A 26,409-nucleotide genomic window follows, 5' to 3' on the forward strand; every position below is an offset into this window, starting at 1 on the left:
TGCTTATGCTTGCTGAACCATTTCGCCTGAACTAAAATTCATCTGAAATGGCTTAATCAGGAAAGATGAGTGTCTACAGTCAATAAATAACTCATCAGAAAGTTGATAATTTATTAATAAAAATGATGAAAGAAAATTAGCATGCACAAGTAAGATGGAGGTTTCTGATAGGGAATTATAATTAACAGACGTAAACTTACACTTGTTCAGCACTTATGACTCAAGTGTATTCTCTAGAGTCAGTGTAACAGAATTATAGGGTCCTTAGGAAATATAAACAAATGGGTTGAAAACATAGACCTGCAAAAAGCTGTACTCATCCAAAAGCTGAACTACAAGTCAAATGTTTTATAGGAGACAACTTCTTCTTCTTCTTCTAGAATCACACACTGCTAGTATGCATACCACCCTTTTAGTGAAACTTCCACCCTGTTTCTTCTTCATGTGTACCTCTAGGAATGAGTCCCTCCATGGATAATTCAGAGTCAATTTAATCAGCAGGACCATCCCGTGTATTTGATCTCCTTTCGTCTATTGCCCAGAAGGAGTCTACTTGATACTCACTGTTCTTGTGCCTCAGGTTTAGGTACCTAAAGCTGTTCATAATCACAAGGAAACAACTGAAATACAACTCTTACTTGCCAATTTATATAAAACATAGGCCTAAGCCAACCACTTAAAACAGTTTGCTGTAAAAAAGAGAAATGGCAGTTGTTTGTATTTTATGAATATTTTTTAAAGGAGCAGACAGTCCAGGGTTGAGCTCCAACTCAGTTCATAAAGGTGACTCTCAAACACAATGTCTTGAGTAGAGCCCCAGGGCCTAAATAAAAAGCCAGACACTGTGGCTTATACTTATTATACCTGTGCTGGTGTGGCAGACAGATATTGGTAGATGCCTGTAACTTGCTCTCGAGCCAGTCCACCTTGATATGCTAAACTTCCAGGTCCATGAATGACCCAGTCTTAAAAAGTAAGATAGGAGACAGCTGAAGATTAGGTCTACCACAGATCTCTTGCCTACATAGACATGCACATACAGGAAATGTAAGGATGCATTTAAAAAATAACACAGTAATTGTCAATGTCAAAATAATTTACACAATGTCAATAAAGATGAATAAAGAGTAGATATGAGGAAAAGTGGTTTTCTTGCTGGCACAGCTATGATTTTAAATGGCAAAGGAGAAATAAGACCAGTTTGATTATGCCACATAAGCCCACTTCAAGTTGATTCTAGAAGACCAATATCACATCTCACAATCTGAAAAATATCTCTAAGTTATATTTGTAACAGTTACCATTAAAAGCATGCCAAGACTTTATCAGGAAATACTTTTTTAAAATGTAATAAATTATATAGTATATTTTCTAATGTTTTTATGGTTGCTATAAAATATAAGATATAATGTACTTCAAATATGTATCTTCCTACTTCCATGTTTCAAACTACATGACTTTTCTCTAATTTACAATTTTTGACAGCATGTCAAAGAGTATAATTTTTTCACCTGTCACAAACTGTAAGATTTCCCAAATATCAATTATGAAGATGCCAGGTTTTATTTATTGCTCTACTGTGAATTTTATTTGAATTTAATCAAACACTAGTTCTCTGATGCAAAATTCAATCCAAAAAGTCCTCAGTAATACCCTGAGAAAATTATACAAGAAATTCAATGGCTGAGTATACATAATTACAATCCAAACCTATGAAATTAAATAACCTATTTAAAATACAAAACCTTTACTTATGTTCCTTATGAACATTAACATCTTTAATAAAAAAGGATATTTTATTATTCATAGATGTAATTCAAATTTATGTTTTTAAGAGGGAATTAATTCATCCAAGTAGAATTACGTTACTGGGCTTTGGCAGTGTAACATCATGGCTGGTAGTGTCTGGACTCATAAGGGTCAGGGGAGAGTTGTGAGCCTCACTGTCTCATATCCAGAAGCATACATATCAGGCAGATGGTGCAAGCTAGTAGCATATTTCAATTGCCCTGCTAAAGTTTGCGTCTGACCTTTCCAGACCGTTGTTCTAGTCTCATATAAAGTGTGGTGTCAATAAAATGGGTGCCTTTCTCTGTATTGACATCTCTTGTTTTCTTATTAGCTCTTGTAGGATTTGGTCACAAATTGTGCTTTATATCTATAAGATTCAAGGTTGCACAAATCAAATAATAGAAGGTATGTTGTTGGACCAAAAGGAAAGTCCTATTAGAATTGGAACTGCCAACCCTCGATACAGTTAATGATACTTTGCTATGCTTGAAGACAGGAGCCTTTCACAACTGTCATCTGACAGGCTTTACCCAGCAATTGATGGAAACAGATGCAGAGACTCAGAGACAAACATTAGGCAGGAAGTCTTGTTGAAGACTGGGAGGGTAGGAGTTGTACAGAGGGAGACTAAGGAATCTAGGACACCACAAGGCAACTTACAGTGCCTTTTAGCATCCGAAGCTGTTTACAGCCAGCATCTGAATCCAGCGATGATATTATCTCTAGAGGACATGTGACTGTTACTATGACAACCATCTCACACCCTGTGCCCTATGCATGCTTCACCTGTGTCTCCTGCATCACCTGTGCACATCACCACCTGTGTTCCCAGATAAAATACATGGATCCTGATCTCTCTCTCTCTCTCTCTCTCTCTCTCTCTCTCTCTCTCTCTCTCTTCCTCTCGTTCCTCTTTCAGTAAAGACCTCCAAAAATGAGAACTGTGCTCACTTGGTGGGGATCTGTCCAGGAGTGCACTGTCTCAACAGAGACTAAACCACCAACTGAAGAGCATGCAGGGGCTGAACCTAGGCCCCATACATATATGAGGTAGATATGCAGCTTGGTCTTTATGTGTGTCTCCTAACAACTCTTGCCTCCCTATGGATCTGTTTACTCTAGCAGGCTTGCCTTGTTTGTCCTCAGTGGGGCAGATTGCATTCAGGCCTACCGTGACTTGATGTGCCAGGGTAAGATGGTACACAGGGAAAGGGTGCCCCTTCTCTAACTAGAAGAGATGAGGGAAATGGGAGAATGAGGATAGGAGGAGGGAACTGAGAGGAGAGGAAGGAGGAACTCTCATATCAGGATGTAAAGTGAATAAATAAATAGCAAAGAAATTATATAGCTTGAGTTCCTCTGTGAACCAAAATACACTAACATATACTAATTTTATGTTTCAATGCTTGAAAAATTTATATCTTTAGTGTCAGTTCTATTTACTTCAAAAATATTTTATATATTTATTCCTCAATTCTCCCTTAACAAAACACTTCAATCCACCATGGATTTTGTAAGCTCCTCTCATTTACATAAAAGCTATAAATCTGACAATAAATAATATACTACTTCAACAGGTGGCTTTGAAAACTATACTTTATTCTTGTGTATTTTGAGGGGAAAGAAGTCTTTCCTGAAAAAAAAAAAGCATACACAAAATTGCAAAAATCATGGGAATTTTAGTTAAAACTATAGAGAATTAAACAAGCATTCTATAGTAAGAGACTTGTCTTCAGCCTTATTTTGAGCTTATCCATGACAGACATTCTTTAAAGCAGAGGGAATCGGTAATTATCATTACAATATTGCATTTTTAAGACCAGTAATTGTGCTGTAGAACAAAGTAGATTTGATATCAATTTCAGAAGAGAAAAATTATCTGTATGATTGCTAGTCCCAGAGAAAGAATTTAAGCACACTCTCACCATGTATTTTCATTGAAGAGAATTATAAACATGCCCCACCACGAATACAGAAGCTAGCTTTCTTGGGTGACCATCTGAAAATAAAATTATTAGACTCTTCCCCCACTCCTACTGAAGGAAATCTCGCCAGTGTAGCATACCATTCTTAAAGGGAAGCCACATGTCCACCAGGAGATGGCCAACACAAAAGGAACTCGGTGCCAACATGGAGATTCTTCATAATGTTTGTCAGGAATTGTTTTTTTCTTTTAATATTCAAATTCCTTAGGGCTTCTGTTCTTTGTATTTTTATGGGATTCTTCTGTGTTCAAACTTGTGTCTATGAGTCCAAATATGTTTTTTATGCTTTTTCTTTGTCTCTATATTCTATTTGTTTTGTCTTATTGAAATGTGTTTGATTTTATTTTTGTTTTTTGGATGGCTGTTTGTTTTCTAAGGCTCTTATTAGAAAAGGGTCTGGATTTGGAATGGAGGGGGGTCAATGGGAGCATTTGGAGAAGGTGAACATTAATCCAAATATATTGTATGAAAAAATACTTTCCATAAAGGAAAAGAATTAAATTAAGTTAAAATATATAAATAGCAATTCTGCATTGTTTCTCTCTCATTGATTTCTCTCTGTATTTGTTAGTCATTCTCAGTTCTTTTAAAGTGTGCATGCATGATTCAATTTGTCCCAATTTCTAGTTGTTAAATATCAACTAACATACCATTTAATTTTAAAAATACAATGCTTTTTATGTCTAAGAGTGATGCATTCCTTTCTAAGGCTATATCCATAACATAAAAAAGCAAACATTTGTTATAGAAGACATGAGGATATTATCTTTCTGCATCAATATATGCAGTTCATGATAAATTAAAAGCTTATTTTTGTTTATAAAGTTATTACATTCTTAATTTTATGATAGCCAACAAATCTCTTCAAATGATACTGATTATATAATGTTTTCCCTTAATAAAAGCAGCTACAGTATTGAAGCAATTAATTCCAATTGTCAAACGTAGTGTGGTAAATACTATTTATTTTGATCAATATTTCTTTTGTATAATAACTGCAAATGAAATACATTGGTAAATTTAAATCATAAATACCAACATGAATCCATATTTTAAAGCAGAACTGAAAAGGCTGTTGATAATCTGCAATGATTTGTTTTCTAGAAGGATATTATGTTACTTGACATAATCAGAAGACAAAAAATTGGATGATCTCATTTTTATGTGAAATTTCTTAAGGTAAATGTTAAATAAGCATTGATTAGAATCCTTAGGGAAGAAGAAAGACTTATGAAAAGATTCAAGCTTCTAGTTATACTAGGAACAAACACTGGAATATCTAATTTTCAGCAAAATACTAGAGTTTATATTATACTGTGTAATTACTTATATTTTTTCTGAAAATTGACTTCTGTGTTTTTTGTCTGAAAATATTATTTTCAAAAGAAATCCTGTTAGTTAACAAATGAGATAATTATTTTGGTTGTGGTGATCATTTTACAACAAATATGTATATCAAACCATATTAGTATCTTAAACATGTGTAAATTTTATTCATCAAGTATCCTTCAATAAAATCAAAGAAATGTTTACAAGATGGAACTTAGCATTCTATTGCATTAAAATAAATTCAAAAAAATCCTCTTGCTAAAATAATATCCTACTTGACAATGACATTTTGCAATTTTTGTTTCACACCCTGATTTTCTTTTGGAAAATTTTAATGAGTGATTTTCTTAGAAATTATTTTCTTCAACAAAATCCCTTAAGTGACAAGTGTCATGCATATTCTCAAGTTTCCCAGTGCAGTTAGAGATGATAAATTGAACTGAGTGTGAATGAAAACTGAAATGAGTCAAAGTAAATTTTCTTGGAATTGGCAAATACTCTGGCCTCAGTAAATGTTCCTCTAACACATCATATAAACATAAGCAAGTTTTTACCCTAGCTAACCACACAGACTGCTTAAAAGGAATCTCAGATAGTGGTTGAGCTTCCTATTTGTTCTCCCATATTTAATCTAAGTCCCAAAACATCCCTCTTAGCCTTTTATCCGTCTTCAGAAATTCTACATTATTTTTATTTCCTATGTTTTTTCCAACTCTAATCCACTTTAATCTCTCATCTCTCATTTTACAATGTCCTTCTGTTTTGATTACATTGGGTACTTTGCATTTTGTGTACTTATATTCTGTACTTTGTGAAAACCATTGCAGAACATCTTAAGTCATGAGCCAGGAAAGAGACTCAATGGGTAAAATCCCTTACAAATTATAATGAAAGTGTGATGGATGGAGTTCTATCATCCATGGTTAAAACATGGTGTACACATTTGTAATGCTATAGCAAGGAACAATGAAGGAAATTTGCCAAAAAGATTGCAGGTTAGCTAGCATTGAGTTATGTTGTGCCATGACAACATACCAAGAGAATTATACCTCAAAGTAGGTGGAAAGTGAATTTCTCCTGCCTTAGAATCTCACACAGAACACATAACTATCCTTATTCTTTGTAAATAAGTTTCCCTCTGTCACTATTTAGTACATTTTTGGCCAGCAACATTTTTGTAACTGGATGGTTTTGATTTTGAAGATCACATATATCCCTGTTACTTTGTCTTATAAATCAGAATAAATCAGAGTTAATATCTGTTAGATGAAGGTCAGAATTTCTTTATGGTAAATACTATTGTTTTTATTCTAATCCCAAATAAATATCTTAGAGATGTTCTGTGAAGAATTTGCTCTTGGCTCAACAATAACAGTCTTCTGGTTTATTATGTTCCCAGAAGAAGAGCTCAGAGTGAAAAACTTAAAAAATCATCATCAGTGGAGTAACTCAGTGGGGTAACTCAAACCCAAAATGACAAATATGATATATATTTACCTACATACGAAAATTATTTGTTAAGCAAACTATAACCCATATGCACATGTTAGATACAACAGAGGGATGTATTTCTTCATCCCTAGGATGAAGAAATAGAACAAGTATTTATGGAGGGATAGAGCATGAAATGGAATGGGGAAATCCAATATTGAAGAAAATATATAAGGAAAGAAATATGGAGAGGGACACATAAAACTTAGGTCCATTTGAAGGGTCACAGGTACACCTAATATTAATGATAGAAGCTTCCTATATTATGTACAAACATGACGGTTATCTAAATAAAATTGAAAATAACACCAGAAAGAGAGTAACAACTGGTCATCTCTTGTTACCAAAAGTAGCCCCCCAGTACTGGAATGGACTGCATCTAATCAAGTTGTTGGGTAAAGGGGTCCTGCAAACAACTCAAAGCACTGCCAAAGCTATTTGTGGCCTTCCACAAACTGACAGTATTGACCCCTTGCTGAAGACAAGTCCTACACACTGTTTAACACAGAGAACTTCAAGGCAGTGCCTACTTAAAGCCTTCCCCCTATGGACTATTACCTATGATAATTGAGAGATTCTCTGCTTAACACCAGAGAAGAACAGTAAACACCAACTGAGCTACAAAATCTTTGTTCTACAGGAATGAACTGACTGCAAAATACTCTGGTGCCATAACAGCATAAAGCTTGCAGCTGTAACCAACCAATATCTGATTTAAGAACCACTCCACTGCTTTGAGTGGCTGAGAACATGAAGCTGGTTAGGCCAGGAATCTAGGGAGATAACAAGTACAATTGTTGCGAAAAAAGGAAGATAGCAAAAAATAACTCCTAAAGACACTCTACTATACTCCTAGATCTGAGCTTTGCTCATGCATAATCAGAGAAACTTCTTCCTGTAGGAAATGGAAACAAATACTTAAACCACTTGCCAGACAATCTTCAAATAGTGAGATATTTTGCAGCACTCCACTCTAAAAGGGATGTCTCCATCAAATTTCTCCATTCAGGGTTCAAGGAAAACTGAAGAAGAGCAATAAATAATTTAAAAGCCAGAGAAAATGGAGGATACTGAGAAACATGGTTTTCAAAATATAGCAGGCTGACATTATTACTAGGGAACTCTCAGAGATTGAGGTTGCATGTAATGGTCTTGCATAGGTCTCCACCAGAAGGTGTCCTAGAAATGAAAAGAGAAGTGAACTGGGCCCCCATTCTAACCCAGAAGACAGACCCTTGAAAATGAACAATGAGTTTTCTTCAAGGGACTCTTACTGGGGAAACAGACCACTCATAAGGGTAGGTCCATGTCCTGTAGATGACCAACGGAAAACAAACTCAATGTACATATGGAATGTCTTTGTCTAATAATATTAAGTTAAACAGATTTTCTTACCTTACAGTTTCTTTTAGAATGTATTTTGCTTTTGGTATTCATTTTTTTATAGGATTCCTGTGCATATATGTATGTGTGTCTGCATCTATATGTGATTGCTTGTTTGTGTTGACTCTTTTTTTTTTTTCGTTTGGTTCTTATTTTCATATTCTGATCTATTTGATATTTATTTATTTTATTTTAATACTTTTATTATTTTTTACTTTCTTCTTGTTGCTGTTTGTTTGTTTTGGAGGCAGGGTTGCTCTGTGTAGCCTTGACTCTTCTGTCACTTGCTCTGTAGACCAGTCTGACATTGAATTCACAGGCATCAGCCTACCTCTGCCTCTTAAGCACTAGGTTTAAAGGTTTGTACCAGCACAGCCTGGGTTGCTTTACTTTATTAATTAAAAAATATATATTAGCACATTACCAACATTTATCTTACATGAGAGTGAATAGGGAGGCTCTGTCTATCATGAGTAAAAGCATAGACCTCAAGTACTTCTTGTGATACAAATATTTCCTCTCTGGACCACCCACAGGACCTGAAACTTTGTCATAGAAAATATACTTCATTTGTTTTCTTCCTTTACATCATGTTGGCTTCCGTTCATCTTTCTTTCTGTGTATGTACATGGATGTAGAGATTAATTAGGTTTGGAGAAGACACTTTTAAATGGAGGCAATCTGCCTGCTATTGAAGATGCCAAGTCCTCCCCAACTATAAGGCTGATAAAAATACTGTCTGATTTCAACTTCTTTTAGCTTCCTGCCTCAGCTTTCCAATCCTCTACCTCCATTCTGCTTATCATAGTTAGTGCTGCTGAGTCCTAATAGAGCCAAGACTTAAAAAAATAAAAAAAGGCACGGGATACATTTCTTTATGCATAACTTATTCTGAATCTCACGTTCCTCAAAGGCATTTTCTTCAATTTTGTGCCAATCTTCCTTCTGCTAGGACCTGACTTTCAGTCCATGTTTTGCTGTGTCAGCTGGTCTAGAGGGATTTGAAGAAACTGTGGACACTTAAATCCAAATGGTGGTTTGTTTTACCTTTTGAACTTTCAGTAACTTTTCTCATTCACCAATGAAACTCAAGCATACCGTACCTCTGAACTCATAAATTTTATAATTTTCATTATGGGTCACTTAACGAGTAGAAAATACTGACCTTAAATGTACAAATGTAGATATCCTGAAGTCATCTATAATTCCTACTATAAAGGGTTTAAAAATGAAGATATAGAAACAAAGTTCTCAGGAAAAATTGATATTACCCTCAAATCTATTCTCATTGCATAATTTAAACTCTGGTCAGCAGTGCCTCAATATTGGGAATAGAGATATAAACAGGAATTATCCTGGTGGGGAAGCTCCTATGAAGGAATTTGACAGACACTGAACAATTTCAACAAAGCTGTCAAGAATCAGCTTGTACTAGACTAATTCAGTATTCTTCCTTTTCTCTTCTTTGCCCTTCTCTTAACGAGTCAGCCTTGGAGAGAGGAGTAGTCTCTTAAAAATGCAAATAAGATCTTTTTATTTCCCTGTTAAACTCTTCAATAGCTTCATTGCTCTTTAAAAACATCCACAGTCCTTTGATCAATAAAGCTCACTAACCTCATTCTGCCAATATTCCAACTAAACTTACTACATTTGATGTTAAAGTGTAGTCCAATGCCATTCACATCTCCCTATATTTCTTTGTTAGAGCCTCTTGATTCTTTATGTCAGCTCTCTTTGCACACAAATCTTCACATTTGCTTCACTCTAACCATTTAACACTTGTACCATATCTCTAGACAGATCTTTGGTTTTCCAATCACAAAAGAAAAATCTGCTTTGGTTTGTACACATAGGTATGGTCACTGACCCACACACATACACACTAAGATTAAAAGGAAGAGAGTATCTGAAGGCTTTTTAAAAAATAAAAATAAAAAATCCAGTTTCCCATTTCTCTTTCTAGTACTTTTGCTTTTGTCCAGTTAAACCTGAATAGGTATCTATTTATGTCTTCAGATTTTTCAGCAATCCCATGGGTTATGGCTTCAATATGTATATATAATTTGAAAAAGGACTACAATGTACTTAGCTTAAAAAAATAAAAAACAAATTCTATAGAAATCTCAGAACATATGCCACTGTCTCTCTCTCCAAGTCAATAAGACAATTGCATTTTTTCCATAATTGGAGAGCTGAAAGAGTTTCCTTAAATAAGAGTTCAACTTGAGGTTTGTGTTTGTGAAACTCCTTAGGAATTAAGGCAAACAACACAAAGTATCTCCAAGAAGTCCCTGAAAGTCACCAGATTTACTAGGGCCCTCTCTGAGAATGTTAACATCAAAACCTGAGAGTCCCTTTTAGACAATGGAAGCAGAACTTAAAAGGAGACTCTTAGAGAGGTCAAACTGCAGGAGAGATTAGAAAAACTACAGGAAAGACTATGAGACCATAGCAGCTACCTTTCAGGAAAGAAAACAGCTAAACTGCCTGGAAGATGGTTGGACAAGCTAAGATTCCTGGAAAAGACCCTTTTGAGCTGTATGCAGAATGTGCAGTGTGGTCCACATTTCAAACATTGAGAGACTATGTTTTGGTAATACAGCTGACTTTGAGTCATTACTGCAACTGCAGAGAAACCTGTCACCCACATTCCAGTAAATAACCCAATAAAACATTTGGATTCACCAAGTTGGACTTTGGTTAATGAATTTTGATCTGTTGTGGGTTCTATATGTGAGCTGAGTACCCAAGAGAGTCACCTCTCCCTGGAAATTGTTTTGTCTAATAGCAGATTCACACAGTTCTGTAACAGGTCTTGATAAGGAATCTCAGTTCCTGTTGACTTATCTCTGTCTGTGTTTCTACTACTGCTATAATAAGGAAGAGTAATGAAGAGTCTTGCATTGGCTGTTGGAATTTCTGCTAAGAAATGATTCCTGTCACTTCAGATTACCCCTTATTAGTCAAATAAAAAATGCATCTAGCTTCAGTTGTAAAGCAGGGACACACTATCAACTTCCTCAGGAACATTAATGACATGTTGTAAGGCACACTGAAAGCAGCACAAGTCTGTCTTTCATTGATCATAAAGAGTGTAACTAAGCAAGAGGGAATGTGATTAAAAATGGATAGTATTCATATTCAGGCACTAAGACTACCTTATAGTCATCCATAATTTCTCCAAGATATGCTATTGAGTACTGTTATATAAGACTGTATATTAAAGATTAAGATACATTTAAACTAACTGAAGAATGATAAAAAGCATGGACAGAATTCAAATAAACTGTATAAAAGAAAGTCAGCTGAAATGTTGGATAATTTGAAGGCTTCCACTCATGTATACTATTATAAAATATTGAGTAAGAATTATTAAGGCAAGACTTGGATCAATATTTTCTTACATCAAAATTAATGTCTGTCTTGCAATACTCTGTTTTGTTTTGACCTGAAAAGCACACAAGCAAATATACAAAAGCTACCATCATCCATTTCCCCAATTATAATGTTTTCTTCTTTCTAGAGGGCTGTCCTAATGGATATGGATATGCTAATACATAGCACTTCTGATCATCCCTCAATTTATATCTATTCTGAACAGAAGTGTGATATACTATCTTACTGTTAAATGTTAAAGAGAAAATGGTTGCATGTATCTTCACTCCTTTTTTCCTTTCTCCCAGAATTTGTCTACCTATACAGAGGTCTAATTGTCCACTGTTACTTCAGCCATAAATTATGCAAGTTCTGACCCTCAGGTCCAGAGGCTTTATTTGCTCAGTATGACATATGACTAAATTAGCAATATCTTAGTTTCTGTACTTTTGAATTATAAAACATATTGTTTCAAGTAGCCCAAGCCTCATCTGATTTCATGATCAGAAGAAGTGTGGAGCCTTGTGATATCTGTCTGTTTCTCTCTCTGGATTCAAAGCTTTGCTAAAGAGAGTAAAGTTTAACTTTTGAAAACACGAGTGAAATATACACAGAAAAAATAAGATGATGATTCCCAGAGAGAGGACTGATGAGCCTTCTTGAGTAGATTTGATTTTTGCAACTAAGCTTAAAAAATAAAATTAAATGTCATAAATAGAAGACAGGGTAAATTTAGAGAGCTTTTTACCAAATATAAAAGCCTAAAGTTTCAACCTATATCTGAAGATTATTATAAGCCACAAATATATATATACCCAAATAAGAGAAGTTTTATTCTAAGTATGGAGTATGGATTTTGAAACACATGCTAATATAAATCTTGTCATTCATCAAGAGTGTATTTCACTTCTTTATAAAGTCTTTATTAATGTATTAAACAGTCAATCATTTGGTCTTGAGAGACACTGGATACTTGGAGACACTGGACACTTAGGATACAGGACTCAGATAATTTAAGCTAGCTATGATCTGAAAGCCTTTCCTGTTTTCCGTATCTTTTGGTTCCATACAATAGTAAGCAAAGTGACAAGAGAGGAGATGAATTAAAATCATTCTAGTTTGCTGTGACACTTATCAACTAGAATGATGACTAGGATGCTAGGATACACCTAACAGTGTAGTGAGTGGCACTCACATGTTGGTGGCCACCAACAGTTATCTAGTTGACTTAGGGTCCATTCATTGGGGAAACCCATGCCTGGTAACGCAATCCTAGACAGTGTTTCAGAGCTAGTGAGACCATAGACATTTGAAAAAATTCTATTATGACAATTTTAGTAGGCCACCATAATTATTTACTGCATTTAAAATCTTATCCTAATATGCACAGCTCAGAATAGCTATTGCCTTCCATCAACAAAACCTCTGTTTAACATAACCAGTAACCCCTACTTAAAACCCCAACTTAACATAACGCAGAGATCAAAAGATCATGTGGATCCCAGGCCCAATACACTGACATTAAGCCTTCAGGAATATGGCGTCAAAACAAGTATTAGAGTCAAGATTATTAGAATGTCTTCTGCAAAATAGTTTTTCCTAGTAATATCTGTATAAATAGGACTGCCAAGTTCATGATATCATTGGAGATGTTGATGCAGAGGAAGGAGAATTTCACCCCTAGACAAAGGACTACAGAAATAACAAAATGAACTTAACGGGTTGTGTGTGAACACACACACACACACACACACACACACACACAACTCATGCAACAACAATAATTAAGATTAAAAAAATAAGCTATCAAATTGAAAGTTTTGGCAACACATGAAAGCAGTTAGCAGTTAGAGCAAAGACCTGGATGCATCTAATTCAACTAAAATTGTAAAAAAATAAATTAAAAATTGAGAAACTGGAGATTCAAAAAATAAAAATTTTAAGCTAATAAAACTGGCAAAGTACCTTATTCTCTGTACTGACATCAGTTTTTATTCTAGTCTCATAGTGAAAATTTACATTTTCTGTTTTCTAGTTGTGTGTGTGCATGTGTGTGTGTGTGTGTGTTGTGTTTGTATTTAATGTAATCTTCTCTTATATGTTGCATCTAAGGGTACTTTTCACTTCTTCCTTTCTTCCCAGTTCTCCAACCCCTATCCACCCCTCTTCTCTTTCCTTTCGGAAAAGGATAGGCCTTCCAGGGATGTCAACCAATCATGCCACATACCACATTACAATAAATTTAGGCATGTCTCCTCATATTAAACCAGGACAAATAAACCCAGGGGAAGAAAAGGGGTCCCCAAAAGCAGACAGAAAAGCCAGAGACAGCTCCTCCTTCCACTGTGTGTAGGTCTACAAGTATACCAAGTTATAGATACAGCCATAACATATAATCAAAATGTCTACGTCAGACCCATGCAGGTTCCTAATTATTAGATCATACTCACTGAGCCACTATGAGGCCAGGTTAGTTGTTTCCGTGGGCTTTCTTGTTGTGTTCTTTGGCTGTCTGGCTCTTAAAATCCTTCCCCCCTTCTGCAGAATTCTCCAAGCTCCACCTAATATTCAGACTGGATGAAGCCTCTTTGATGTTGATTACACCCTCTGTCTACAAGTAGGGCAGAATGTCATAAGGAATTATTTTATTTTATTTTGCTGTTTGTGTTTGTTTCTATCCTAGGTCATTGAGCTATCCAGACTCTGGATCCTGGCCTTTCAGGTAGCATCAATAATGCGGCTGTTTGAAAATTATAAATAAGTCAATATAGTTTTTCAAGACAGGGTCTCATTGTCTAACTTCAACAAGTCTAAGAATGTACATATAAAGAAAAGATAGCCTAGAACTCACAGAAATCTATCTGCCTCTGTCCCAGAGTACTGGGATTAAAGGAATGGACTAACAAACACAGCTGAAATAATTTTAATGATTTTCCAGTTTTAAAAATCTTATCTGGGTCACATAATGGAATTATACAAACATAACTATGAATTATAATATTTGTGTCTTAGTAATACTTTCCACAATCTCTATGCAATAGGCAGAGAAATGATTCAGAATATATATATATATATATATATATATATATATATGCTATAAATTTATTGATTTGCTTTATCAGATTATGAGCAATATTAATATGGAAATTATTTTATACTGGTTCATCATTATTTGTTGAATTTATGTGTAATTACATAAGATATAAGGGAAAACACTAAGTTAAAATTTTACTTTTATCTCACACACCTTTATTGAATAAATATTTCATGAATGTTTTCATTCAGCTTTAATAGAAATATTATTTGTTATAAAAATAGAGAATTCCCTTCATATGTATGCCTTCTTGTATCTGATGTTGTCAGACATGACATGCTTAGTAACCGCATTTTATTCCTGTGTTGTATTCTATTACTGACATATCAAAATGAAGGAAGATTATGCATGTTGGTTTGTCTATGTATTTATGTAGGTACCATGTGTATGCCGTGTCTGCAGAGGCCAGAGGGTGGCACTGATTCCATGGAACTGGAGTTGAGTGTGATATACCATGTAAGCTCTAAGAATCAAACCCAGGTCCTCAGAAAAAAGAGTCCATGCTTTAAACAGCCAAGATATCTCCCAAAACATCCCTCACCTGACTGATTTTTACTTTAAAACTTTTTTTTTGAGTGACAGAGAAAATTCTTTTATATTTCATAGTATAATAAATTCTTACATATTATCTATGATAGAATTAAATTTTAACTTCTACATTCTGCTAGCAATTTAATTTAATAAAACAGTTATTCATGATTTAATTTTTTTCCATAAGTCTTTTGGATATAGAACAAATGAAATGAATTTATTTACCAATTTCTTGTTCCATGGAGTAGAATAATGGTACTTGCAAAACTTTTATTCTGAGTCCTGCCTTGCTGGCCACATGACTTCCATGTCATTATATACCATGTCTTAAAGGCACCTGTTACCTGCCTTTAGTTCTTGGAGGCAGTGTAAGACCTTTTGCAAATGAAATCATCCCTGTGAACACACAGGAAAAGTCAGAGCCAGTTAGCCAGGACCTCCTTGTGATTATAATTTCATTGTTAACAGTGTTCCTATGGTATATATGGTATGTGACATAAAACAGCTTCAACTTAGGAATTTTGGACACTTTTTAAGTTTTCATTGCCTACTTATAGCAATCTAAAGGTTCATGATAACCAATGATAAAGATTCTATTTGAAGGGATATATTATGCAAACCCAGGGAGCCTATATTTCAAAAGCTAGCGTTTTGAAGAAACAGGGAGGTCTTTATGTTCACCTCAGGCCTTCAGCTGGTTGGATAAGGCCCATTCACATGGTGTGAGGCAATCTAGCTTACTTATAGTTGACCAATTTATATCTCATCCTCGCCAGGATTACCTTTCAAGCTGGTCCTCAAAACTAACCATCATATCCCTTTGAATGCAATTCTGTTATATGCTATTGACCCAAACACACATTTCAGCATCACTAATTTTTGTTCTTTATCAGCTAGTCATGTTGACATTCTTCCTAGCAGTTTGAGTCTTCTGAAAGAACATGTGGGAATTAAAATATTTCAAATATTTAATTTAAGGTAAGATTTTTTAGGACAACATCGCCTGGCTTGTATATGAAATGTAGCTGAACAAATCTGATTAAGGAAGTCATTGAAAGTGTCCTTCTGAGGTCTCTGCTTTAGTTTCTACCACCAGATTCCTGTCTTGAGTTTCTATCTTGGCTTTCCTAGAAGATGGACTCTAATATGTAATCCAATTAAGCCTTTCTTCCCACAGTATGAATTTGGTCATTCTTTTATCAACAGCAGACACAAAACTAGAAGTAATATTCAAGTTTCTGGATGTTTATTTGGTTTTGCTTCAGGGAAAACATTTGGTCATCAGTGGTACATTCTTATTTGACTGAAGTCTGGACACTGAATCCAGGTAGCTCTCCTGTCTCTGTTTGATCTTAGGAAACAATTTGTTCAGATCTCATTGTATCAAGAGACCAATATTTTTTTTTAAAAAAGAAGCAGAAGCATCACCATATCAGATTTCACTGTTTCCCTAGAGACTGTGTTATTTGCTTGACTCAATAAAAATAAAGCTGGAAATAAGATTAAGCTCAGGTATCCATTCTCAAAGGTCACAAGCAATATAATAGTTTTAATTAATTTATTTATCATTGCTTTGTTTACTTTGGTGGTACTGAGTATTAAATACCAGATTCTGTGTTTGTCAGTCGAGAACAGTATCAAAGTCACACTTCTCGCCTTAGTTATTCTTTTCCAGTGTTCTTTCTTTCAGATAGAAAAATGACGATACCATCAATATGCATGTTTGTTATTATGTATTGTATATGTGCAAGTATATGTGGTCATACATGTGCCACAGGTCAGGTTACAAAGGCCAGAAGGCAGTTTGCTTTAATCAGCTCTGTACTTCCATTGTTCTCACTCATGGTTGCTGTGGAGCTAAATGACAGACCTTCAAAAGAGGAAGGACAACAATTATTTATAGTTTAATGTGAAGGGATAAGGAACACTGTTCAGTGTTACACCACATGTATCTCCTACTGTCATGCTATAAATGGAAATAGTAAAATCAGAAAAGGCTCAAGGCACTGACTGCTCTTCTGGAGAAGCTGGGTTCAATTTCCAGCATGCACATAGAAGCTTACAACTGTCCTTGAATCAAATTCCTAGAAATTTGATGCCTTTTTCTGGTCTTCAGTGGCACTAAACATGAGTGTGGTGTACATACGTGCCTGAAGACAACACACACACACACAAACACACACACTAAATGAATAAATAAGCAATACATAAATTAAATGGTCCTTAAAACATTTAGACAAGAACATATGAAAGGCTTTGTATTGATTTGGAAAGGGGAAGATGTGAAGAATTATAAAGTGACATTTTGAACCCAAATATCCTATTCTGGAGGTATGATATCTGATGATTCTCTACAGAGCAGGGTACTGAAGTGTCATCGTTAGTGGAATTTGAACAAGAGAAGTGTAAGAATTTTATAAAACTTTTTTTTCCAGAAAGTTTGGGGAAAGTACAGGCTAAATCAGTACAGTCAAGTGTAAGAACATAGCACCCTTTGTTGATTAGCTGCCAAATGTTAGCTGTCAGCCTCACACTCCCTTACTGACAAAAAAAGAATTCTTAAAAAAATACTGGCAAACCAATGAGAGACATGTACTGGGAACTCTTGTATTAAGAGTCCTTCTATAAAAGTGGCCAATTCCCAACAGAAAATCATCTGAGACAAAAACCTATGGAAAACAAAATGACTCTTCTTGAAGAGAAACAACTGCTCAAAATTTTTCTGCTTTGGAGAGAAATGAAAATTCAATGTAAATATACAGCGAAAATATATGTGGAGTAATAGAAAACTTTAGCTGTTTCTTTAATATAATTGAACTTTCATAAGAGTATGCTTATTAAGCCAGTGGACAATACCTAGAAAATTCAGTAAAAATATTAGAGAGGAATTTTAAAAACTACATAAGTGAATGCAAGACATTATTAAACTAAAATATAATAAAATAAAAATAATATTTAATGGTCCTAGGATCGATTACTTCCAATAAAAAGAGAAAAAAAGAAAATGAATACAAAATACATTATGAAAAGTAGTGGAAAAATTTAAATGAATGTCCTTAAATGCAAACTCATGTGATAACACAGTTTCTAGATAAAATAAGCAAAAGAAGTAATGCAAAAAGAAAAGGATAAAAAGTGATCTCATTTAAAACAGGCAGATTTAAAAAATATCTTAGAGAAAGAGCTATGTATAATTTGAAAGCATTAAGTATAGATGAGAATATAATTATTAGAGATCCCCAGATAATTATAAACCATAAGTAAGTTATAGAAAAAATCTTTCTCAACATTAATTTTATGATCACCTCTCTGAGACAATCCTGGAAGACTTAAGTGTCTGGAGGTATCTGCTGATAATCAACCCAGTGTGTTGTCAGTATTAAACATTAAATATCACTGGTGAATTTTACCAGCTCTTTACGTACTAAACAATATCAACAGTAGCATGTGCTTTGCTTTTCCCAAAAAGAATAATGTAGAATATTCTTCACCCTCGTAGGATCATCGAATGTTCAAATAATAGATACAAATGCAAAATATTTAGCTTGCTAGAATGTCTTCAAAGAGTGGCACACACTAAGTTTACAGATATTCAAATCAATCCTCAATTCTTTAACATTCAGATGGTACTGCAGACAAAATATTACATGCTTCCCACACACTGTGACCTCACTTAACAGCAAAAACAAGTGTCCAAACCTGAGACATGCAGTGTGGAAGAATTCTCAGAGAATTTCAAAGAGCTTTCTTAAGAATGAAGCTAGTCTCATTTCTCATTGGTTCAAGTATTATCACCTATGATAATTCTATATGTCCTTCCTTCTTTCCTTCCTTCCTTCCTTCCTTCCTTCCTTCCTTCCTTCCTCCCTCCCTCCCTCCCTCCCTCCCTCCTTTCTTCCTGCCCAATCTCCCTTCCTTTCTTCCTTCCTCCCTTTCTTCCATTCTTATTGATGTAGTGATATTCATAGTGCCTATATTAACTTATTTTTCTACCAGAATTTTATAGGGTCTCATTTGCCTTCCATCCCCAGAAGCAAGTATCATTTACTCCCCTTTGAAAAAAGCTATGCTAGATTAGAAGCTGAGCATTTTTCTGATTTGTATTTCTGTGATAGTTAACAATGTTAATCTTTTCCCCTGTATTTATTGGTCATTTCAATTGTTTCTTTTGAGAAATGTCTGGTCAGATCATTGGCTCACATAGCAAGTAGATCAGTTATTATTTTGAGTCTTTATTTTTAAATATATTCTGATTATTACTTAGTTGATTAAATAACAGAGATTTCCTCCTAGTCTACACACTACCTTTTGTCTCTATTAGTTGATTAATTTGCAGTGCAGAAGCTGTTTCCTTTTATGTAGCTCAGTGGATTCAAAGTATTAAAAATATCTGCTCCTTGTGAATGTGTTTGACCCATATTTACTTGACACTTTTGAACATGGTAAAAGACTGCAAATTCATTTCTGTAGTCCACCTTGTGACCTAACATTACACCAGGGTTAAAAATATCAGCATACAAAAGACATAGTGTGTCTCAATGATTATTTGCTCTGCTATTATACATAATTGCAGAGATAAGAAATTAGGCTGGCTAGTCATTAGCTGATGTATGTATGACCATAGGTACTATAGAGACCTGAAGAAAAACTAAATTTATGAAAATTTCACAAAAATTTAAATCTGTGACTGATTGTATTATGTATATAAAAACTGGTACACCTCATGAATTTTCACTGATTCTTCAAAATAGAACTGTTGTACCATTATGGAAGATGTAACTGCAGTGTCATCTGCATATACATACATATATATATATGCATATATACATATATATGCATATATATATATGTGTGTGTGTGTGTGTGTGTGTGTGTGTGTATGTGTGTGTGTGTGTGTGTGTGTGTGTATGGAAGTTGTTCCATAGAACTCTTAGTTTCACTGTTAATGCCATTAATCACATGATCTACTGAACATTGTATCTTGTTCTGGGTCCCAGACTCTTTAGTAATTAGAAAAAATAGAAATTTCTCAAGCTTCCAGACAAGAGGAAAGAGACTTGACCTTGAGCAGCACACCAGCTGTCCTCTGTCTGGGTCTTTGCCTTTCAAAACTAAAACAAAACAAACAACAATGTCAAAAATTAAACCAAACATACACACACACAAACATACAACAAAAACAAAACAAAAAACCATGTGATTGGGAAAGCAGCAAATCAACAGCCACTGTTGGACTTCTGCACTGACATACATTCACAACTGTGTATCTTCCCCCACTTTTCCTCACTATTAATATTCAATAAGTATGTTTCCCTAGATGTTGCTTCATTACCAACAGTGAAGACAAAAGTCTATGTCTTGTCCATTAGGAGGGAATCCTCTGAGATTTTGTTGGGAATATTTTCTGGATTTTATGATGTATTCCTAATAATTATAAACCAGTGAAGCCTCAGAATGGACAACTACAGGATGTGAATACTGTGTTCACTGCTTGTCTCATACCACTACTAAACCTTCTTACCTCGAGATAGCTCAGAAAATTTCCAGCTCTTCCTGTGGTCATTCCATTTGGGAGGAATGATTGCTATGTGTTAATAAGAATACTAGTTTTATGTTGGCATTTCTTAAAGTATATATCTTCAAGGCCCTATAATGTACTTATTTGTTTTTGTTATTTGTCATTGTACTTTTCTGTGAATCAGCACAGCTGCTGGAAGTAAAAAGTCAGCAGGTAGACTAGTCCCTTATGCCCATAATGTAGGGAGTAAGATGACAGAGGGACAGACTTTTCTCTGGCCACTACCCACTATATATTCAGGAGACTGACTGTTGAGAACACTATACAATGACTTTGACAGCGCTCAAGGTTGCAAGCACCATTGAGTGGAAAGCCAGCCTCTCTTTGAGGAATCCTGCTACTATCATGACCTTCCAGAAAGAGTATACTGCCCTAGAATGGCAATATCTCAGAAAAAAAGAAACTCAATATACTTTGGAAGAATCTTCAGATATTTGCAATTATATTAGGCGTGGAATCCTCTTGGATAACTTACTGAGAATCAGTGACTCCTTAAATTGTGGACATGTGATTGATCCTCACAAAGCTTGTCTCATACAGAAAGCTGTTCTTGGCTGGTGCAAAGACAAACATTTTTTTTTTTTTTTGCATACTCACTCTACACACTACCTCTTGGGTATATGTTCAGAATACTTTCTAGTCATCTCGGTGGTACCCTAGTATTTCCCTAGTTTAGCCTATAACTTGCTTTAAAAAATGACAGGAGCCTTTCTTTCTTACTTGGTCTTTTTAAACGGCCAAGAAGTCATAAGGCAGAGCCAGTGGCACTTGCAGCTATAGGAATAACAAGAAAGCAGCTCAACAACTCCAGAAAGATCTGAGACAATGATTCAGGAAACAAAGGCTGCACATGATAGTGGCTGGTAGACTAGAAGACACGGCAACTGGAAGAAGTCCAAAGAAGTGCCAAGTCTACATTGCCAAGGACCTAGATGACAAAGCTCAGAGAGTCAATAGCTGTCACTAAAACTGCACATGCTCTGTAAATAACCAGTTTATTTAGTTTTTTTCTTGCTTCCAGTGTTGCTGTTGCAAGAGAGTAAAATCTTTCTGGAACATTACCACTGCTATAAGCAGTTCTGGAACAGGCTTTGTGGTTTCTATTGTAGTTATCCTGAGTATTCAGACATAGGTTCATGAGCTGAAACACTGGTTGATGCTGATTGCTCCTGACTAGTAGTATTGCAATTTCTTCTAAAAGCCAGAGGTTCCATTAGATGCAGAGTGCTGGGCTATTTAATGATGGGACGTCACAGCAGAATCATCTTATATCAGCAACCAGAGTCTTCATCCTCTGGGTTCTATTTTATTTGTTTCCTTAAAAAACAATGTGTGTTTCTCTATATGTCTGTCTATGCTTACCTAAATGCTGTGGAAGCCAGCAGAGGGGGTTGAATTACCTGGAACTGGAGTGGTGAGTCACCATATGGGTGCTGTTAGTTGAACGAAGGCTCTTTGAAAGAGCAACAAGAGCACTTAAGAATGGAGCCATCACCCTGTCCCAGAGAATGTTTTTATGACATCATCTAATTCTCTGGATTTGGAGCTTATGTAATACATAGCCTTTTGAGATGCAAGGTCCAGGCTTTCCAAGTTTAGAAAAGTGTGAGTTTGTTCCCTTGCAGCTCCCATTCAAGGGAGCAAAAGGAACCCAGCAACAAAGTAGAAACAACATATAATAAAAGGAGTATTTCTTCTAGCTCACATACAAACTTAAGAGCTACTCCTTGCCTATGGCCCAGCGTTTATACATGCCATCAGTAATGTGGTAAATTTTATATTTGATCTTATTTTTTTTTATTCATTTCAGATGTTTAAATAGCTCAATTAGCAGAAATAAATTTTGGATAGGTATTTTGGTCATTAAATGCAAAATTCAATAGAAACATTGTAAAAATCTTAACTCTACAAAATAAATTTTAAAATCCCATTGTTTGACAACCTACAATAATTTTTCAAAATCTTTACTAACTTATATTGCATATTCATATTGCATATTTGTGGCAAATACCTGCTATCTCATTATCTTTGTTTGATTCAACAGCTTTGAATTCTAGAATTCCAGAATACTATTTTATTGCAATGTGACTACCAATGTTCTCAGGAGACCTCATCTCGTACCTCTCAGAAACTGAATAATTGTCTTAGTAAAGGGCGAGTACTATTTAGTACTGTTAATAATTATAATGTTAATACAAAATGCTTTGTTCAATATCTGGTTAACTTATAACAATAAATCAAACCAATTTTTGGAGTACTTTGAAAAATATCAATCTGTACGAAACAGTGATTTATTGAACCTGAGAAAAAGCTAAAATGATACTTTATTTGGCCACGTTTCTGCACCACACTCCATCCCCAGCCAGATAACCTCATGGGAGGGGGGGGGTGTGGGTGGAAATACTCTGATTTGTCTCCAGGTAAGAAACATGGATAGAGAAATAAGAATGAAATGGAAATCTTAGTCTCCCCCATCTCCGTTGTGTATTGATGTGAATTTTCTTTGCTTTAGTCTCTGTCCTTGTAATATGCACAAAACTGACAAGAAATGGGACTAAGTACCTGTCCCCATCAGAATCAGGGCTCCAGCTGCAGAGAAGCTTGTAAAGTAGATGGGTTCTCATTCTGCTTGTATTGTGCACATTAGAACCAATGGCAGGCCTGTAATGCAAGGATTCTTCTCTATGCAATAAAGCTTGTCTCTCCTATTTTGTAATGAAACATTACCATTTGGAGAAATAGCTCTGTGGTGTTGTCTTGTCTTGGGTGCTGATTTATTATCATTCACTGAAAGTTGTTCTTAAAAAGGTTTGGGAAACTGCACTTCCACCAATTAAAGTTGAAGACAAACTATTATTATTGAACAACAGTAATATTTATAGTGTGGTTTTATAGCCAAAGGAATGTTTGTGGATTCTCATAGGACTCATTTCATGGTCTAATCAACTAGGGGTGGACAGAAGTGATAAAATTATGTGCCTTATGGGATCTCTATACACATTGCACACAAAACAGGTGCTCATTGGTGAAAGGAGCTTATCTGAGCCACTGTTTATAAAAGATGTGTCTGGGAACATTTTTCAAATACATGATTATTTCTTTTTTCAATATTTGTATAACATTATTTTTATTAAACAGCAGCATTGGAGTTTAGGATTATTCATATATCAATTGAATTATATCCTGGTTTAGTAGGAAACCAACTTTACAGTCTTTCTATCTAAATTTAGAGTAAATGCATCATTAATATATACTCACAAGACAAATATAAATAATCTCTTATGGTATTAGACACAGGTGTTGTCAGGTGAAACAGGAAAGATCTAATCTTTTAATCTGTGCTTTTATAGGCAGTAATCAGTGATGACCTGTACAGTAAATTCAACCAAGAAACAAATCAAAGAGTAAGTTTGAATTTCCTGGGATTTTTTGTTTGTTTGTTTTTCTTTTATACCATTTTTATAGCATGCAAGTATAAAAGTCAGTTCTAGGTTGATGGACTAATAATACAATAGATGCAAATAGTCAAGGAACAAGCAAGACAATAAACACAAATAGTCAAAGAACAAGCAAGGCAATAAACAATATTCTGCAAACACTTCCATGATCACTGTCTCTAAGGTCTTATCAGGATGACCAAAATATCTGAGCCAACTTCCTTGTCCTAGCCCCAAGTCATTTTCATGTCTAAAGCTTACTTCCTTGTTCTAGCCTAATATTTAGATTCCTGCCTGAGATTACTTCCTTGTTCTTGGCCAATGTCATATTCCTGCCCTGCATTCCATTTCCTTGTCCCTGTCCCATGTCAGATTCTTGCCAAGCAGCCTGCCTATTGCTGATTTTAGGCCTGTGGTGGATTTTAGGTCTTCAGTGTCTAAGCAGGGCTGCCCCTGACATCTCCTCCCTTCTCTAGGTATAGAAGGGCTGTGGCTATTCTAATCTTGCTAAGGCAGTGATAAAATTTTCATTCTGAATGGACTCAGATTCAAAAGTATGCAAGATACGTGGTAATGATTTTCCATTAAGAACAAATAAACAATCTAAATAGAGTGGTACTAAATTTAAAATGTATAAACTTAGGTCTCTATAAATAATAATATATTTATATTGTGAATGCAACAGTATTTTAAGTACATATTTCTATTACATTATATTTTGTGCTGTAACAAATTAATGTAAGCATTATTGATTCTAACATGATTATTTAAAAAAAAACTGAAGATACAGTATCTTTCCATAGTGGTATCATTTGACATATTCTGCATATCTTCATGGCATATTTTCTTTGGCCACATACTATTGTGTACATAAAATTTCTGATACAAAGGCAACATCTAATGTCATTACTCACAAAAGAAAAATTATCAATTACTGATACCTATTTTATATGAAACATTGAAAATCTATATTGAAAATTATGATAGATGAGTGGAAAATTGATATTTCTGACAACAGGCCGGTGATTCTATGATGTCAAGGAACTGTACAACTATCTTGGGAGAATAGACTCAGAAATTCAAAATCAGTTTTATTAAGAATACATAAATGAACAATAAATATGTGATTAATAATTTGTTTACTACTAAAGAAAAATGTTATTGAATATAAAATGTATAATATAATGCTATCAGAATCTCCCAGTTGACAAAATGTCTACAATAATGAAATGATCTTGCATGGCCTATAAAATTCAGTTTCTGTACCAATTGTCACTGAAAGGCATCTTGTCCACTTCCATATATGTTTTATCTTATGTAATCTCGTTTCCTACATTTGAACATTACCGAAAACCTTTAATCTCTTTCTAAAATGTATTAGTATTCCATGTAAATTACTAATAGTAATGAATATAAGGAAATAAGGTAAACAAGACCTATGTAGTATAAAACACTTGTAAATACTAAATTATCTATTTTTCAGCTAAGTGGCTGAATTCTGCCTTTCTGTGGAACATTTACCTTTTAACTTTTATCAGTGTGTAGATACATGTGGGGCTTAATACACATAATCAATTCTTTGGATACTTAATTAATATTCATTCATTAGCTGTCTTTTGTCATTCCCATTAATTTGTTTATTGTAATCTGTTGTGGGGCAAATATATTTCTTTAATGAAGAGTAAGTCAAAATTTGTTGAAGTGCAATCTTCATTGTAATCTAAACAATGAAACAGACTCTTATAGATTCAGGTATACTGACCACATATGTAGTATACATAATATGTACCTTTTAAACATCCCATACCACCAAACCATAAGAGTCAAGATTTTTGTGTTATGCCTCAGTCATGACTCTTTAAAATGATCCTCTTCTTACATTTCAGCCGAAAACAAAATACCAGCTGAGAGTCACTTACACAATCTCACATTAGTGGAAAGTATTTCAAATTGTACAGGAATATTTCATTTTACATTCTTGTGAATTACTGTTGATGATTTCAGTCTTGTACCCATTTTTATTCATGATACTTACTCACTAATACCCACCAGGCACTGTGCCCAGGACCTTGGAGACATCACGGCTCTTATGATTCTCACAGCAATACTTTGCAATAGACACTATTATTCCCACTTTACCTATGAGGAAATAGAGCTCGTGAAATTTCAATAATTTATCTAACTATACCCAATTAGGGCAAAGAAATGTAGGATTTATTGAAGTTAGATATTTTGAGAATTAGAGGGTTATTGCAGCATGTGCACACACACAATATTCTCTGTCTCTGTCTCTGTCTCTGTCTCTGTCTCTGTCTCTGTCTCTCTCTCTCTCTCTCTCTCTCTCTGTGTCTCTGTCTCTGTCTCTCTCTCTCTCTCTCTCTCTCTCTCTCTCTCTCTCTCTCTCTCTCTCTCTCT

General features: G+C 34.8%; 1 pseudogene; it reads left to right on the top strand.

Moving 5' to 3' along the window:
• Nucleotides 1-26,409, top strand: part of LOC114621033 — a 123,195-nt pseudogene that overhangs the window by 95,368 nt on the left and 1,418 nt on the right.

This window comes from Grammomys surdaster, unplaced genomic scaffold (genome assembly GCF_004785775.1).
Source record: "Grammomys surdaster isolate TR1022 unplaced genomic scaffold, NIH_TR_1.0 171, whole genome shotgun sequence".
Classification (NCBI taxonomy): domain Eukaryota; kingdom Metazoa; phylum Chordata; class Mammalia; order Rodentia; family Muridae; genus Grammomys; species Grammomys surdaster.